Genomic DNA, 16,888 nt, shown 5'->3' with positions numbered 1-16,888 from the left:
ATTTTTTCCACACCTCCACAAGACTGGACTACTGAAATCTGAAGTACCGCATGTACTAAGATTACACCACTAACCTCAACAAATGCAAAAGGTGTTCTTTTTTTTTTATGAGATCTTGCTTTGACTAATCGAACTTATTTGTTGTTTTGGGTTTCTGCAAGAAGCTGCTAAAAGTTTCTCCTTTGTCGGGTGAACCCAGACAGCTCCAGGGTGGACCCACTACTGGCCTGGGCCAAGCAACTTTGCAGCGGTGATAATGCCTCTGTCATAATGTATTTAAGAACAGAAAAATAAAAAAAAAATGAAGTGCAGGCTGAGAAGGGGAGGTGTGGGCCTTGCCCTCTGGCCTCCTGCTGCGAAGATGTCTCGGCCTGGCCGAGAGAGGAGAGAAGAGAGGATATGTGAGAGACTATGAGAGGCATCTGCCCGAGTCCGATTGTGAGGAATTGCTTGTAAAAGGAGCATCTGAGGATGCCAAGGTCAGTGAAGTAGAAGAGGAAGCAGTAATGTTGCTCCTGGCCAGAATTCCCTTGCAGCCCGTGGTGCAGCCCATGGTGAGGCTGGCTGTCCCCTGCAGCCCATGGAGGCCCACGGAGGAGCAGAGATTCACCCGCAGTCCGTGGAGGGCCCCACGCTGGGGCAGGCGGATGCCTGAAGGAGGCTGTGGCCCGTGGAGGGCCCGTGCTGGAGCAGTCTGTTCTTTAGGGACTGTACCCTGTGGAAAAGGACCCCCCACACTGGAGCAGTTCATGGAAAACTGTAGCACATGGGAGGGACCCCACAATGGAGTAGGGAAAGAATATGAGGAGCTCTTCCTCTGAGGAGGAATAAGCAGCAGTAACAATGCGTGATGAACTGACCGCAACCCCCATTCCTTATCCTCCTTGTGCTGCTCGGGGGAGGAGGTGGAGATAGTCCAGAATGAAGTTAAACCTGGGAAAAGGGGAGGGGACAATGTATTCTTAAGATCTGGTTTTGTCTCTCATTATCTTACTTCAGTTTTGTTGTTAATAAATTAAATTTGTTCCCCCAAGTCAAGTCTATTTTGCCCATAACAATAATTTGAATGATCTCTTCCCATCCTTATCTCAAACCTCGAGCTTTTTGTTATACTAGCTTCTCCATTGCTTTCGAGGGTGGAGATGGTGAATGAGCAACTGCTTAGGGCTCGGTCCTGAGTGTGGCTAAACTATGACATTTGTGTAGAAGGTAGCTTTCCCTAACTAATTCTAATAAATCAGCATAGTCTAACATACTATTTTGTGCTTCAGATGCCCACACAATCTTGATGCCTTACTATGACATCTGTTCTAAAGGACATTATGATGAACAAGATGTAAAGACTTGTGACTTAATAAGACTTAAACTTTATTCCCTTAGGTCATCTGAGAATTCACACAGTACAGGTCATGATCCTGTAAGTAATCACTCTCTTCATTTGGAAGACCTTTGTCAGTCTTCAATAGCTTACTTCCAAAAACCCATTGCTTTGTTACCTCTTTAGTAGATGACATTAAAAGTCCCATCTCTGTCTCATATTTTTTATTTATTTTAAGGCAGTGCTTTAGTCTGTCTCTGGGAATCAGGAAACCAAACTCTGCATGGCATGAGATGTATCCTGGACACATATCAGAAGCAGCTGCAAACAATTACCATACTCTTATCTAGCATGGGTTCCAAAATCAATTTTCCCCAAATAACTCTAGTATCAAATATGATCATTCAATTATTTCTTGATTCAGACTGTTTTGACCTTGTCAACTCAATGTGATTTGATCTTTTTCCTTCCAAAACTTTCACTGCAGTATTTTAGAGGGAAAAAAAAAAAAAAAATGTCCCGGATTTATTTCTTCCACTCATTACATCAATAGAACTAAATAAACCCATGCAGTTCACATCTGGTAAAGAATAATAATCACTGGAAGCTCCTTCCTGGATGCTGAAAACTGTAAGAGAGGTATCAGATAGTGGGAGAGTGGTTCATCAAGCTTCCTAGTCCACTACTGGGGTTTTGTTTCGTAGCAACTTTTATGAATCAAGCTCCTTCCTTATTAGGTTAATAGGGGCTAATATTATAGATCTTCTCTTTTAGATTGCTTTTAAAGATTGAATTCTGACATGAAAAAAATAAGAAATGAAGAAAATCTAGTTTGAGTAGCTATATGTATTATTTACGGTAAAAAGCTCTGCTTTGAAAGAAAAATATACAAAGAAGGAAGGGACAGGAGGAAGTCAGACTAACGTTAGTTAAGTCATTATATGTTTTCTAATTATTCTTCCAGGAAGTGATGGATGATAACTTTTCAGGAAAATTAAGAATATGGACCAAGCCATATGAGAAAAGATATGAATGCTCATTCTTACAAATCTAAAAGTTGTTGGCAATATTTTTTTCCCTTCCCACTGTTCCCAAGCCTCATTCAGATGCATCCTCTGGAAAACTTCGGATTCTAGTGCTCTTTATTAATTAAATCGGTCAATGCTTCATATACCTTCATGTTTCCATGTCTTTGTTTCCATGGGCACAAGATACAGTTTTAAAGAAATAATGATGTTAGACTTGATACTAAAAATACAGGTTTTTCTTTTTTTTTTTTAACTATTTTTTTTCTTCTCTCTCTCCCTCCTTTTTTCTGAATAATATCATACTGTGAAATGAGTGCCTGTCAAACATAGACATACTGCAAAGAACTTTGTGTGAACTTTGTAGGAATTAGACTTTTATTGCAGGGAGCAGCACTGCAGTTTCCTAGGACAATCACCTAACTACATGCCAGCCTAATACTAGTGGAATTACTCATAAAGATTAGAAGATACTCCATTCTCTGTGTAAAGACTGCTTGCCAAGGCTGCTATTTCCACCCACAGTAGTGTATTTTTGACATGCGGACACTAGTTCGTTAAGGCCAATGATTCATTTTACATAGTCCAGTAAATAGCCATCTTAATGAAAATTTTTGGCTGATAGTCCATTATAGCTGGCATAAGAAACAGCTGACTAAAGTATTCCAATGTTCAGTGAACAATGTGTTTATTAAGGGTATGCAGCTATGCCAAATACAATCATATATAATCAGCTGCACCAGAAAAGTCTGTTGACACATTGGAGAATGTCTTCAGTCAGATGATGCATCTGCTACAAGTGGCAGCTGTTGTGCTTTGGAGTGTAGACAATTAGACACAAATATACTCCTTGGGCTATTTGCAGCACTCAAGCATGGTATTAGATAACACCTGTTAAGCTGTAATCCCTATATTTTTGATACTTACCCATCATAATTATTGAAAATGTAATTTAAGATATCTAAAGACATGAGATTTCATAAATAACAGTGAGCATAACAACAATGCCACATGTATTTCTGAACTTTACTTTAGGGGAAGCTCTTCAAATATTTCACAAATGGTCAGGCTAAATAAAATTATAAGCCCCTTACCAAAGTCATAAATGCCAAGCACTAAATAAATTTTCATGTAATGTACTATGTCCTACAGTGTAAATTTTTGTATCTAATTACCGAAGTAAGGATCAGTAATATTGCAAATAAAGGCACAGACATTTTGTGGAGAAGAAATATCAACTATATGAACAGGAGAATCAGAGAAAAAAAATCCTGCGTGTAAGTTTATGAAGAAATTGAGCATAAATCTTTGCCTTTGGCATAAATATTTATATATGCAGTGAGCTTATTATTGGATTTTGCTTTATTTGACTAGCTCTGGATTTTGCTTCATATCACTAGGTCTGATGATAATTTTGGCTGGATTATCACCCCTCTAATTTTCTCTGAGTGACAAATTTTTATTGTAGTAAGGAAAGAATCCAAAGGTTTATCAAATTCATTTTTATATATATTAGAAAAATGGACTACTGCAGATGTCCTTTGAAAACACCAATAACAAGAAGTTATTACAAAAGTCTTTCCTAATAAAGTCTTCCTCAATCTAGAAAAATAACATGCTCAAAAATGTCAGGATAAATTATTAAACTGTGTCTGAATGCTAGGGTCTTACATAACATACTCAAATTCTTAAATTCTTGAAGTTTGTTCATCATTGATTGAAAACAAACAATGACAATGGTTCTCACATAAAGTGATAAGGCAGACATAGACAAAGTATATACACTTAAATACTCTTAAAAATTATGGAAAAGTTTATGATCATTTTTTCCCGCTCTCTTTCTAATAACTGTCTGTACCAAACATGAAAGAGAAAGAAAAGCTTTTGCACAAAATCTAGTCACATAGAATATTAAAAACATGGCTCCCAGAGTGCTATAAACATATAATGCCTTAGCTAATTTAGTAACTGTAAGAGCTGTTGGTTTACTAATTAAAAATTTACTATCCTTTGTTTTCTGTTTTTAAAGCACAATAGAAGGCATCAGGTTGACAGTTCTTTCTTTTAAAGCTTCTGAAGATTTTTTTTTAACCTCATCTACTTTTCTTGAGATTTTTAAAAGATAATTCAGAATAGCCCTTAAAACTGGATCTAAGGTATTAAAAAGAAAGCTAGTCTTAACCATTGCATGTTATTGTAGTTCTCTGAATTTGGGTAAAGCTCATACTGTAGGCAGTATAAAGTCATTTACTGATGTTTATACTGGTCTCTTAGCTGTTCACCCTGAGAGTAGTCTCATAAAACTTACTGAAGATTGTTGCCTATCAGCAGTTAAAGGATTACATATTTGTTCATAAGATTGGAAGCCTAGAAAGATGTAGGGGATGGCAAAGTACTTATGATGGTTCCTAATAATGGAAAAACAAACACTCGAAAATGGCTTGTTTTTTTTCTATGCAGAAAACACTAAGCAATGTATTGCGATGATTTATGATGACTAGATTTTCAACAGAAATTCAGCTTTAAAAAATATTTTTTTTTTTAATGAAAAATGGGCAGAAGTCTTTTTCTCAGCTAAAATGCCTAGCACTCTAGACTGCTGCACACACATTTTGTTCAGCTCTCTGGAAATCTCTCTACTTGAGAACGCACCAGCCAGAGGACACTTGCTGGTAGAAAATTCCCTTTCCTCCAGTGGTACTTACTGTGCTGCTCCAAAGGTAACACTGATGGCATGAAACATATTGTGATGCAGAGCATGATAACTGCCTCAGAAGTCAGCAGTAAAAGCCAGCACAAGAGCTAGGACTGGGGATTTGATCAGGAACTAGAGCCAAATCTAGTCAGATCTGGCAGAAGCCTAGCAAGAGGAAGAAGCCACCAGCTGCAACAACTCCAAGCACTGATTAACAAACAAACACCCTGCAGCACCTCCTGGGGCCTTATATAGCTGTTTAAGCACCTTTTGACCTTTATAGGACTGGTTGGACAAGAAGACAGGTTGGACTGAAAAGAGTTGGAAGCCTTTGCTGGAGAGATGCTGGGAGGAGCCCAGTCAGGGAGAGGAACCTTCCACGAGATTGATGGGGCTGAAAAACCACACTGGATCAAACAGAATAGGAGTGTTTAGTTGAGTACTTGGAAAGTGAAAAATTCAGCAAGCTGCCCAAAATACAAAATTTCCTCTAATATTCCCTAAGTGTGCCTCAACATTCTCCAAATATAATGTTTTTTTTTTTTAAAAAAAAAACACTTCCATTTCCCCTACAGCAAAAAAAAAATCTTTTATGTCTTAACTTGCTGAACATTCAGAGAGTAACATAATTTATATGCCAGCTGAATGTGTGACAACTTCTATCGCAGTAAAGATTTTAGGAATATGAGGATAAGCAAACTAAAATTAGAAAAATAATTACTATGAAAGGAGGAACTATGACCAGAAGCTCTTTAAAGCTAGATTTTTCTGAACAATAAAATGGTCAAGTGAAATTAAAAATGCTGCTTCGGTGGTGTTTTTTAACACAGATTTGGAAAATGAGAACAAAAGGTCCAAACAATGCTTTTTATTTTCTTCCTTTTTAGCAAAACTTGATTCATGTTCTTTCGGGAGGGTGGTTGCATACATCTATAGATGGGGACCTTGGAGTGTGCATGACCCTTTTTGTCATGAGAGATTATCAATGCCGGAGAAACACATATACCCTTTGCAGCAACACTTTGAGAGTAATAGATTTTTAAAACCCCTCAGTGGTCCTATTAAGTCTGCACTTTAATCAAAATAGAGCCAGTCTGCTGGCACTGAAAATTAAAAAGATTGTAGAGCAGTACTTATGCTAGGTGAAAGCCAATAAGCACATAAGAACACCTGGTTCAGACCGATGTGACCCCTGAGAGGATGTGGTTAATGTTCAATGTCTCTCTGAAAGGCCAGGAAAGAATAAACATCACAATCACAATAAATAGAGTAGGTAAACCAGACTGCTAGCCAGGCCAGCTGACTGGCATGTGCAATATCAAACAGTGGAGCAAGGGCAAAATTTACAAGTGCTTTTGTGTCAGGACTACAAGCCTAAAGTAGCGGATGCTGATGGTACTAGGGTTATTCCCACACTCAGTGCATTCTCTGTAGCAGGTAAGTCAGAAGGGCTAGGTCACTGGTAAACACATATAGAAGAACACATATAGATGAAATAAATCAGTGTTAGTAAGTGATCAGGACTGAACAGGATTTATCTGAGAGTTCTGGAGCATATCTTCCTCTTATAAGAGGAAACTGAAGGGAAGACTGGGACTTTTCAGGTTTAACATTTACAGTGCTGGATAAGGTGGTTCCAGAGCTATTACTCATCAAATATCTGCATCAGGAGAGGTTCAGACTTGACATTGGGAAACATTTCTTTACTGAGAGGTTAGTCGAACACTGGAGGAGACTTCCTAGAGAGGTGCTCAATGCCCCAAGCCTGTCAGTGCTTAAGAGGCATTTGGACAATGCCCTTAATAACACGCTTTAATTATTGGCCAGCCCTGAAGTGGTCAGGCAGTTGGACTAGATGATTGTTGCAGGTCCCTTCCAATCAAAATAGTATATTCTCTTTTCTAAATCCCACAATATCAGTACTAGGGGCTCTTGGTGAAATTACTTGAAGATCAGTTTAAAACAGATGAAAGAAAGCTCTTACTCGAGCCGCAGCTGATGAACGTTTGGAACTTGCTGCTACTAAAAGCAGCTGTGTCAGTAGCTTTGAAAAAGGATTACAGAAAATCATGGACAACAGATCCATAAACCGATACTAAAGATACAAAGCGGGGAATACAAACGTGTATACTCAGGGATTCTGTGGAGAAGGGGCTGTATAAATTGACTAGACTCACATGCTGTCCCTAAATACCATCCCCTGCTGCCACCGCCAGAGATTGGTCTGACCTAGACTTGGACATTTATTGGGCTAAGTGCATTGATTGGGTGTTTCCTCCAGAGTCCACAGATGAGAATACTGCCAGGAAAACCACACAGAGTGATATCTAAGGTGTTTTATTAAGAGGGTGATTAGGATAATTTGATTTGGAATAATGACAAGATCTTTAAATTTGGATGATAAAATGAAACATTACTTCCATGTGTTATTTTATTAAACTTGAGAAGGTAAGGCCATTAACCTGGAGAACTTTCACAATATTAGTATTTACTACAGTCTCTTACAGAAAGATGAGTTATAAGACTAATGGGTAGAAAAAGAGAAGGCCTGAGCAGAGTAATCATCATGACTGAAAATATACAACTAAAAATCTTTTCAGGAAATTATTTTCCTCAGCTGACAGGTAGAATAGTCAATTTTTATACAGCTGATAGCCAAACCTTCCCGTACAAAATCTTATATTACAGAGCTGACATTTTCATGGTGGTAAGACTGTGAAACTTGTTATTTACTTCCTCTTCTCCCTTCCATCATACTGTGATTACTGATTATTGCAGGTGTGAAGAAAACTCCAATCTCCATTTGTCTGAGCTCTTCTGTGTCACATGATAATAAATAGGGCAGCCATGCAGCTCAGTAGCTTGTTACAATTTACAAACCAATTTCTTGTTTGTTTTTTTTAAGTCCCTCTCCAAGACTCCAGTGTGTGGAACAGCTGGCAATATACAGTGGCCATCTGCACTACTTTCGTCTTTTGAGAATCCAAATTGATTTTCTTCAGCCTAGTGTGTGTAGTTAAGGGGTGCTCATTGCCTGATGATGTGCAGTCACACTATCCAATGTAGCTGGGAAGACAATTTTAGTACAAGAGCACCAGGATGAGCAAACTGCACTGTGGCAGATGAACTGTGGAATCAAACTACTTTTGCCCCTTATGTGCAGGGTAAAGGTTTTATCTGTGTTTCAAAGCCTCAAATATAGATCATTTCTAGACCTGAATATATGAAGTACAGCCCAATGCCATCGATTCACTTTGCTGATTGATGACATTTATCCTCAAAGACACAGTAGAGTATGTTCATATAAAGTCAGCAGGGCTTTTTAGGACTTGCACAAAACACTTTCAACATAATAGATGCTGATATAACTCAAATCAGAGGTAAAAATGAGTATGATGCAGACAAACAGTTGTGCATAGAAGTCACAGACAGATCTGAAAGAGGAAATATTGATTAATGTATTTTCTCAAGAGTGGATTTACTTAACTAAACTAAGAAAAAGTGAAGCACTGTGGAATATTCAAAATAGTCTCTCACCTTCATTATTTTATAATAAGTAATTTTAGGCATGCAGGGTACCGCCTTTGCTTGATTTATGAAGACTGATTCAGCAAAATATTTTATCATGCTCCTAACATCAAACTTCAGGAGTTCCATTAAGTTTACTAGAATGACTCATATACTTACAGTTAAATACATATTCAGAGCTTTGAAGGAGCTTAACCTAAATGTTAAGTACAGTGACAGAACTGCATCCAGAATAAATAAATACAAATGATAAGCTGATGTACATTAAATAGTAGAGCAAAAATAAATGAACTTTGCACAAAAAATGTTCCAAACATCAAAAAGTATATCCCACTCATACAAATGATATGTGAGACAATGGAAAACAACATAAAATATGAAAAGGATAGTATGTAGCTTAACTTTTTTTCTAGATTAAGTATGTTAATAGAAATGTTCAATAAATTAAAGGTGCACATTTCACAGAAGTTTATACTAAATAATTTTATTTACATTTATTTAAAAATTTATATAACTTAACTTGCCATAATTCACAACATGATAATACATTATTTAATTCTAAAAGGGAATAATACACCATTTAGAAATTTTTCTTTGGAATGTAAATACTTGTCATTGCGATAGTCTAACTGAAGTGATATTTGTTAGGCAAACTGTACAGTGTCAAATTTAATTAAATGTTTGCTTGTTAGGTTTCCTAAAAATAGATAGGAAAATTGCCTAAATCAACTGAAATTATACTGTTCTGTAAAATGCGAGGCAATGTGATTTAAATGTATTTTTCCCTTTCAGTTCTCAGAAACATATGGCCATTAATAAAGTTTTGTGGTTCAGATATATAATTTAAATCTCTTTAAAAGTACATAATTTACTATAGTTAAAGAAAAAGATAAAACCCACTTTATAGTAAAGCCATGCAAGATTTTGGAAACTGGAGGTAAATAAACAAATCATTTTAGGAAGCAGCTCCAGGAATCTGGTTAATCATATGATGACTTGCTTACAAATATATGCTAACATGCATGAGAAGAGATGTTTATTATCACAGCACTGTGGAAAGGACTGGTACGGTGTCCTAGACTTTCCAAAAGAAAAACGGAAGTACCAATAGTTTAGCATCAGAGTTTTAGTAGGTCTACTTAGTCCAGCACTTTATGCTAGGAAAATTGAAGACAAGGTGGCAATAGTCATCATAGAATATAAATACCCTTAAGTAAAATTTGCACTGCATACGATCTAATTCATAAGTAGAAATATAAACAATTTCTTTCCAAGGTGATATAAGAAAAGGACTCATCTGGACTCTAAAACTGTGGAATGTGATGTGGGTAGACATATTATATGCTTTAAAAAACTCAACACAAACTTTCACCAGTCCAGTTCTTTAGCTGGTGGATCTACCTTTCATAACACAAGAAAGCTGCTGCTGTTTCTGAAATGCTTGTTAGTAGGCCTGATTTCTCATATATTTTTTTATACCAATATACATCTCTCGAGTGCTATGAAACAAATCACAGTAGATGTCAATGCTTGTTCCCAGATGCTGTTTGGGAGGAGGGAAAAAAAGAAAAAAGAGACAAATAAGAAAATACCTTACAGTTCAGACTCTTACCTCAAAAAATCCACTCAAAAACCCCCACCAACCTATAGACTATTCTCCATTTCCTAAATTTTGTTCCAACTATTTTCTATTTACACTGCTGTAGGCTAATGTAAGCCTCAGCGACTCCCTTCTCCATTGTATATAGCTTCCATAGCCATATAGGTTCCACAGCTGTGACTCTCACCACAGCCAGAGTAGCAACAGAGGTTTTCTGATATTGTCTATCCTATCTCTTTCTTATTAACAGTACGTTTCTGCTCTTGGAAATTATTTCTGAATCAATGGTATCCTGAAGCTTTTTCTCTGCTTCCTGCATTTTGACATGATATATTTGACAAGGCCAGAGAGGTAAACAGAAATTTTAACACAAAATTATTGTCTTTCCCTTTAAACTCTAAACCTCTTCTAGCGCCATTCTCTGTCACTTCTTCTCATGCCTTTATTCTCTTCCCATCCTTTCTCTGTTTAATGTTTTGGTTGTATGCTGCCTTTCTCTCCCTGCATTTTGCTCCACCATAGCAGAAACTATTATCTCAAGCAATAACTCCTTGCAGCAATGAATAAGGTCAGCTGTAGTAGCTGCCATCAGATTTTTGTCTCCTCTTTGCAGCTGAAAGTGGGGATAACAGTAAGTCTAAAGATAGACTGTGCAATAAAAATCAAGCTCAAATCCCAGTGGTAAGGATTCATTTTCCTAATTTAACTCTCCCGTGGAGGAGAGAATGGAGGCAGCATGGTCTGCAGATTCTTTTTAGAAGTGACTGGGAAGATCAGGAATATCAACTCTATTGCTTCCAGAAACGGTGCAACTCCTCCACTGCGAGGAGAACACTGGGCTGAAATATGAAAAGGCAATGGCAGTAGATGTTTTAGCCATTTCCTTTTATGGTTCAGTTTGGACATCTGGTAATTTGTTAATTAGGTTTTGACAAATGAGTGAAGACTGTAGAATTATTTAGAGCTCTCCATGTGTAGGAGTCAGTGTAGTACCTGTAGTTAAAAGTGGGAACAATTTTCTGAAGGAAAATGATGTTAATGATGCATTTTAGAAATACAGTGTAAAAAGTCACAGACCATGACAATTTTTTTTGCACAAACTTTTAATGAACGTTCAAAGCCTAATCCAACAATATGGAATTTGTCAGCGTTTCCTATTGTCTCCAGCAGTGTTTGAATCCGCCCTAGTGTACTGGACTGTTTTCAGCTCTTTCTGCCACAGAGAGAGATACACATGAAGCAGAGAGTTCACTGTCACCTTCTATTTGAGAAGTACAAAATTCATACCTAGGTTACTGCTTTTCTCCTTTCTAATGCTGTTTTTAAAAAGAGTCAGGAAAAGAAAGGAAAAAGAAAGTTCCACAGATATAAAGATGTAAACATGATTCATTTCTACTTGACTTTCTGTCCATTTCTCTGAGTTACTATTAGGTCCAGGAAGAAGTCTAGAGATCGTTTTTTCACTTTAAAAAAAATAATCCAGCTTTCAACTGTATTTCTATTGTGTACTGTTGCAACATGGATTTGGACTTACTGCCTATGCACTACTGTCCTACCCCTTCCTATGCAGATCAAAAAAACCACTGCCTTTCTGTTTGTCTGTCGAAGCTTATTGTAATGCCATGTCTTATTCACCCTGGGGAGCACAGAGCTGGAAAGCATCCTGACTGTTGTCTTCACAATGCCAAAATGTTGTAGGAGACCCTCCATCCTCACATAAGTACATGCCCCCACATCTTTCTCAGTTCTACTGTAGCGTGGGAGATACTATCACAGCTGCTTCTTGCACTACTACATAGATACTCTACTTCTTTTATCAGCAGGGTCTTCTCCCAAAGATCACACAAAACAATAATGAACTAGTGATTACTTTTCTATTTTCAAAAAATTAAAAATGTAACAGGATAGTATAGTTTGCATATTCATTTTTCCGATATTTTAAATACGTTCATTGAGTAATAAAACTTAAGAGAAACGAAAAGATTTTAATAAGTTTATAGTCCAAAAACTTTCACTGTTTATTCTAGTACATCAGACTAAAATTGATATTTACCTGTGTTTCTTTTCCTTCTTACATAACTTCTGTTTTCACATAGCAAATAATCTTCCTCTTTGATAGCAACTTCCCCTTTCATACAGTTCCAGTAAGTTACACAGGAAGGAGTCTGATAAAAAGACTCAGCTAAATCCTTTCTGTTGTCTATTCTTTTCTATTTGGGAAGAAAGAAGGCTAAGGGAGCAACTGAAGCTCAGCTGAAGAGGTAAGAGTGGGTGAGAGTTAGGTGGGAGGATTTTACTTTCACTAACTGTTGTAGAGTTTGGGACAAGGAAACTGAGTAAACACCATCTAGAAAGAAAACGATGCAGTTTTTCAGAACAGTTCTGAAATACACACTTAGAAATAGGTTATTGTGCTAGAAAACAGATCTCAGTGGTGATGAATGACTGTACACAAGCTCCCAAAATACTATAAAGCACAGGAATGATTGTCTAATGCCTAAGTCCTATTCTTCATGGTGCTCTAGATGATGCTCGAAGTGCAACTTCTCCCTCACAGGTCTCACAAACAAGGAGGTATACACGTGACTAAAAGGCACCTTTACTTCTCAGAGCAAGTCATGCATTAAATGAACTTGATTAAGCCAGAGGACATTTTTAAATATATGTTACTCTCAATGATTAAACACATCAGAATTTGAGACACCAGAAGAGCTGACCCTTAAAAGGGTCAACTGACCGTAAAGATTATAGTTTTCCCCAAACTGAGAGAAATTTTCTAATAGCAATATTTTTTTTCCCCCTCAGGTAAGTAGGCTAGGCTTATTTCTGGTATATATAGTACTGATTCTAATTAGACCAGATACACAATATATGCTTTTACTTTGGCTTTTCTGAAACTTGTCCTGGTCTGTATAAGAAGTGTATTGGTTAAAGATCAAATAATACTTTCAAATTCAAACAACATAATCTGAAGGCCAGTTCAAAGTTTCAGAGGAGACCCTATTTTACACAGAGAGTTTATATTAAATTCTAGTCTCAGTATGGACTATGTTGAATCAACACAATGTTTTTGATGGATTTCTTTTAACTATATTTCACTTCTATTGTATTTTAGTCACTTGCGAATTAGCAGGATCTACATTACTGACAGTTCTACACAACTGTTGCTTTTGTACAGAACTTGCAACTTTTTTTTTAGGCATTGTGCAGCTAGCTACTCTCTGGCTACTGAGGATATTGCTGAAATCTGTGCAAAGCTATGCCGTGAGCAGAACTGACGCAACACAATTTAAACATAGATAGGATTTGTCTGCATTGATGACATCCCTACAAGATCTTTTACATGACTGTGTAATTGTCAAGTGGATTGTAAATTGGTGTAGTTTAAACATAAACATACAGTTTATGCTTATTCTGGCAAGATACAAAGGAACTTGAGCACTGCAATATGCTTTTACAGTAGATGAGATGCAGCACTATAATTTTAACTTTACTAATGCTGATGTAGAAATAAAACCTCTACTTCTTTAAAATTGAGTTTTCTTAACATAAGCACAGCATTTGAATGTAATGTCTTCTGTTTTCAAAAACATTTTTGAACTAAAACTCTAGTATGCTGTGTGTGAAGACAAAAAAAATGAAAACCAAATTAAAGCTATTGCAATACGGCTGATGTAGACAGAAGTACGGAAATGCATACTAATAAAAAAATCTATCAAATGAAAATATATACAAAACCTAATAATTTCTCATCAGTTATCCTACATCTTCCTTTCATCCTTACAAAGTGTCCCACTTGATTATTCTTGAAATTAGTTCTGATATGTTTCCTGTTTTATATATCACATTTATTTATGGCACACTTATTTATGGTTATACAGTAGCATCAAATGAAAATGCTACAACAAAATGAAAGAAATACAGGAGAGATTTCAAACTGACTGTGTTAATTACATGCTGTAAAAGTTCTAGCTTTCCAAGAAAAAGCAATTTCCAACTTCCAAAACCTTGCTATTATTTTCATAAAACAAAAAAACCAAGGAAAATAAAAGAAAAAATCTTGAAGTTTCAGTGTACTGCTTTTGAATAATGTTATCTACAATTACAAGACAGACAGTTCATTAAATAGAAAAAAGGTTTGTTTTACATAAAGCAAGAGAGTACAAAAGCACAGCTTTTGTAATTTTGGTAATATTGCAGTTTTACAAACATATTGCATAGTATGTGTAAGAAAATAGTTCCATTCTTTTTTTTTAATATATATATATACACACAAGAAAATAATTAACATGTTGGTTACATAACAAAAATGGTTAGCAGACCTTTACTGAGTACTGACTGAAACAATATGATACTCTAACTTTGATCCAACTTACATAAGAATTACAGTGAATCAGCTGATAACAATTTCATAGTCTAAGGTCTGGTTTTTGTTTTTTTTTTTTTATTTAGACAATGATTTAGAATCTAAAAAAAACCATTAAAAAATACATGGTGTTAGCAAATGAATATCTTAAACATCCTTAATTAAATCCTTCCAGACATTTATGGCTGTATCTTCAACCCAGGCTTAATAGCCCTCTGTATCTAAAATGGTTTTAAAGTGAATTCCATTATCCAGTCAAGCCACTGTTTTGCAAGCAAAACAGTATAACTTCAGTTGAAACAAGCAATGTGTTGGCACGTTTTGGAAAACACAGTCTTTTGTTTTTCTTAGGAACACCAATATATCCTCGTATGTATGAACAGTAATGTAACCGCACCACACTGAGAAAAAATTTAAACCCTGGAAAAAGTGAACAATCTACAGCTCAAAATGCTGTACAAATCTAAACTATGTTACAGTTTCATGTTGTAATTACAACTTGTCATCTCTTCATTCCAACAGAATTAGTAGAAGCAGCAGTGTCATAGTGTTAGATATAATAGAAGTGTCAGTCTTTGGTCTTACCACTTAACCAATGAATGAACTGCAATACAAAACCATACAGCTAACAGTGCTCAGAGAGGTTGGCTGATGCTTTTATTTTTCTTTTCTTCAACAAGAAAGAGACAGTATCCTATAATATCATGGCACAGATATTTTTACAGAGGATAAATCTATCGTATATATCAAATACATGTAACTAATAAGGTCTTTTCATATATTTCATTGTTGTCATAAGGATAGCCCTGAAGAAGTCAAACAGCTGCAACACCATCTTAGTGGTTCCCATACAAATATTTTAGTACAAAAAGAAGCTTTATTTGATACATGTATTCATATACTATAAAAAAACTCAGAGGAATATTTTAGCCACTGATTTTTTTTTTTTAAATTCTGCTCATATTCAGGTGTAAAAATATTCTAATGTCTTCAATCTTTCCCTAAAACTGTCACAACAGAGTGATTAGTTAATGGGAAACTCTTGCCTTAACCAGAATAAGAAGCGACATCTCTTTTCTAAAATACAAAATAAAAATATTCAGTTAGATAAGCCCTCTACCTAGAGAAATATTAGCTAGAGCTTAATCATAACCTAAACGTTAGATATTCTAAATGGCCAACAAAGACTGAAATAACTTGAAGATGGCGCCAGGAATCTATGAGGAAGCTAAGAGAATCTGAAAATTTCTATGGCTTTGCACACAATGACTTCAGCATTATAAAACCAGCACTGAAATACCACAGCTATGGCTCCATGTTTTAATATGGCATTTGCACTGAGATCTTCTAGTTTCCTTCCATCTGAAATGACATTGTGGGATTATGCCATTTTTCTGGTATTTTTGGGGTGCGCTATAAGTGGAAGAGCTCTAGTATTGAGGTTTTCACTGTTGCCAGCTCCAAACATTCAAAACCAGTGTGTCTGTTTCTTCTTCCACTCAGGAATGATGACACGGCCTACAGATTATTCCGATTTTATTAGTTCTCTAAATGCATTGAAATTACACTTCCAATACTCTCTGAAATCATGTGAGCTAGAAATATTTTTTTTTAAATAAAAACTAAGATTTTCCCCTTCTTATAGTTTTCAATTGATTAAAGTAAAATATCAATATTATGAAACTCACCAGAATATTAAGACATTATGAGAATTGCCTCATAGGTTGCCGAAGCTCTCAAGTACTCTCTACTTCAGACTGAAGGGACTCCAAGAAAGTCCTGATAGTGCAGAGCTATGTGGACTTACTGGCATGGTTTTATTGCCTCCAATGTGCCATCCACACCTCTGCCCTGAGTTTTCTTTATATGAAATGGTAAATTATTCCAATCTTGCTATTAAAATGAATCTAATAATAAAAGATGTATTTCTTTTTTCCTACCTGTCTACTCCCACCCAAATCTGTGTAAAATTTGTAAAGGTTGGGTCTTTCCATGCAGTGGGCAGAAACCTTTTTTGTATGTATTACAGGTAAGTAATCATACAAGGTGAAGAGCAAACAAATAAGAAATTATCAATGGAAAATTCATTACAAAGTATCTGCAAGCCATCCTGTGGATTTATTTGGGGAGGAAAAAAAATCATAGTGTATTTGTGTGCAATTTGTAAGAAGCCAAAATTAACCATAGATTAGTCACTGTAACCTGTTCATCTTTTAAGTTACCGGTGTATGTAAATGTGCAGAGATAATGAATACATACAGATATTTCCTCATACAGATCTATATACTTTTCCTCCTGAAATACTATTTATCCACATGATTTTCAGACTACCATTCTATTACTTGTGTGCATAAGA

The sequence above is a fragment of the Chlamydotis macqueenii genome, chromosome 4 (assembly GCF_036417535.1).
Source record: "Chlamydotis macqueenii isolate bChlMac1 chromosome 4, bChlMac1.mat, whole genome shotgun sequence".
Lineage (NCBI taxonomy): Eukaryota > Metazoa > Chordata > Aves > Otidiformes > Otididae > Chlamydotis > Chlamydotis macqueenii.
Note: the sequence above shows the minus strand (reverse complement) of the source record.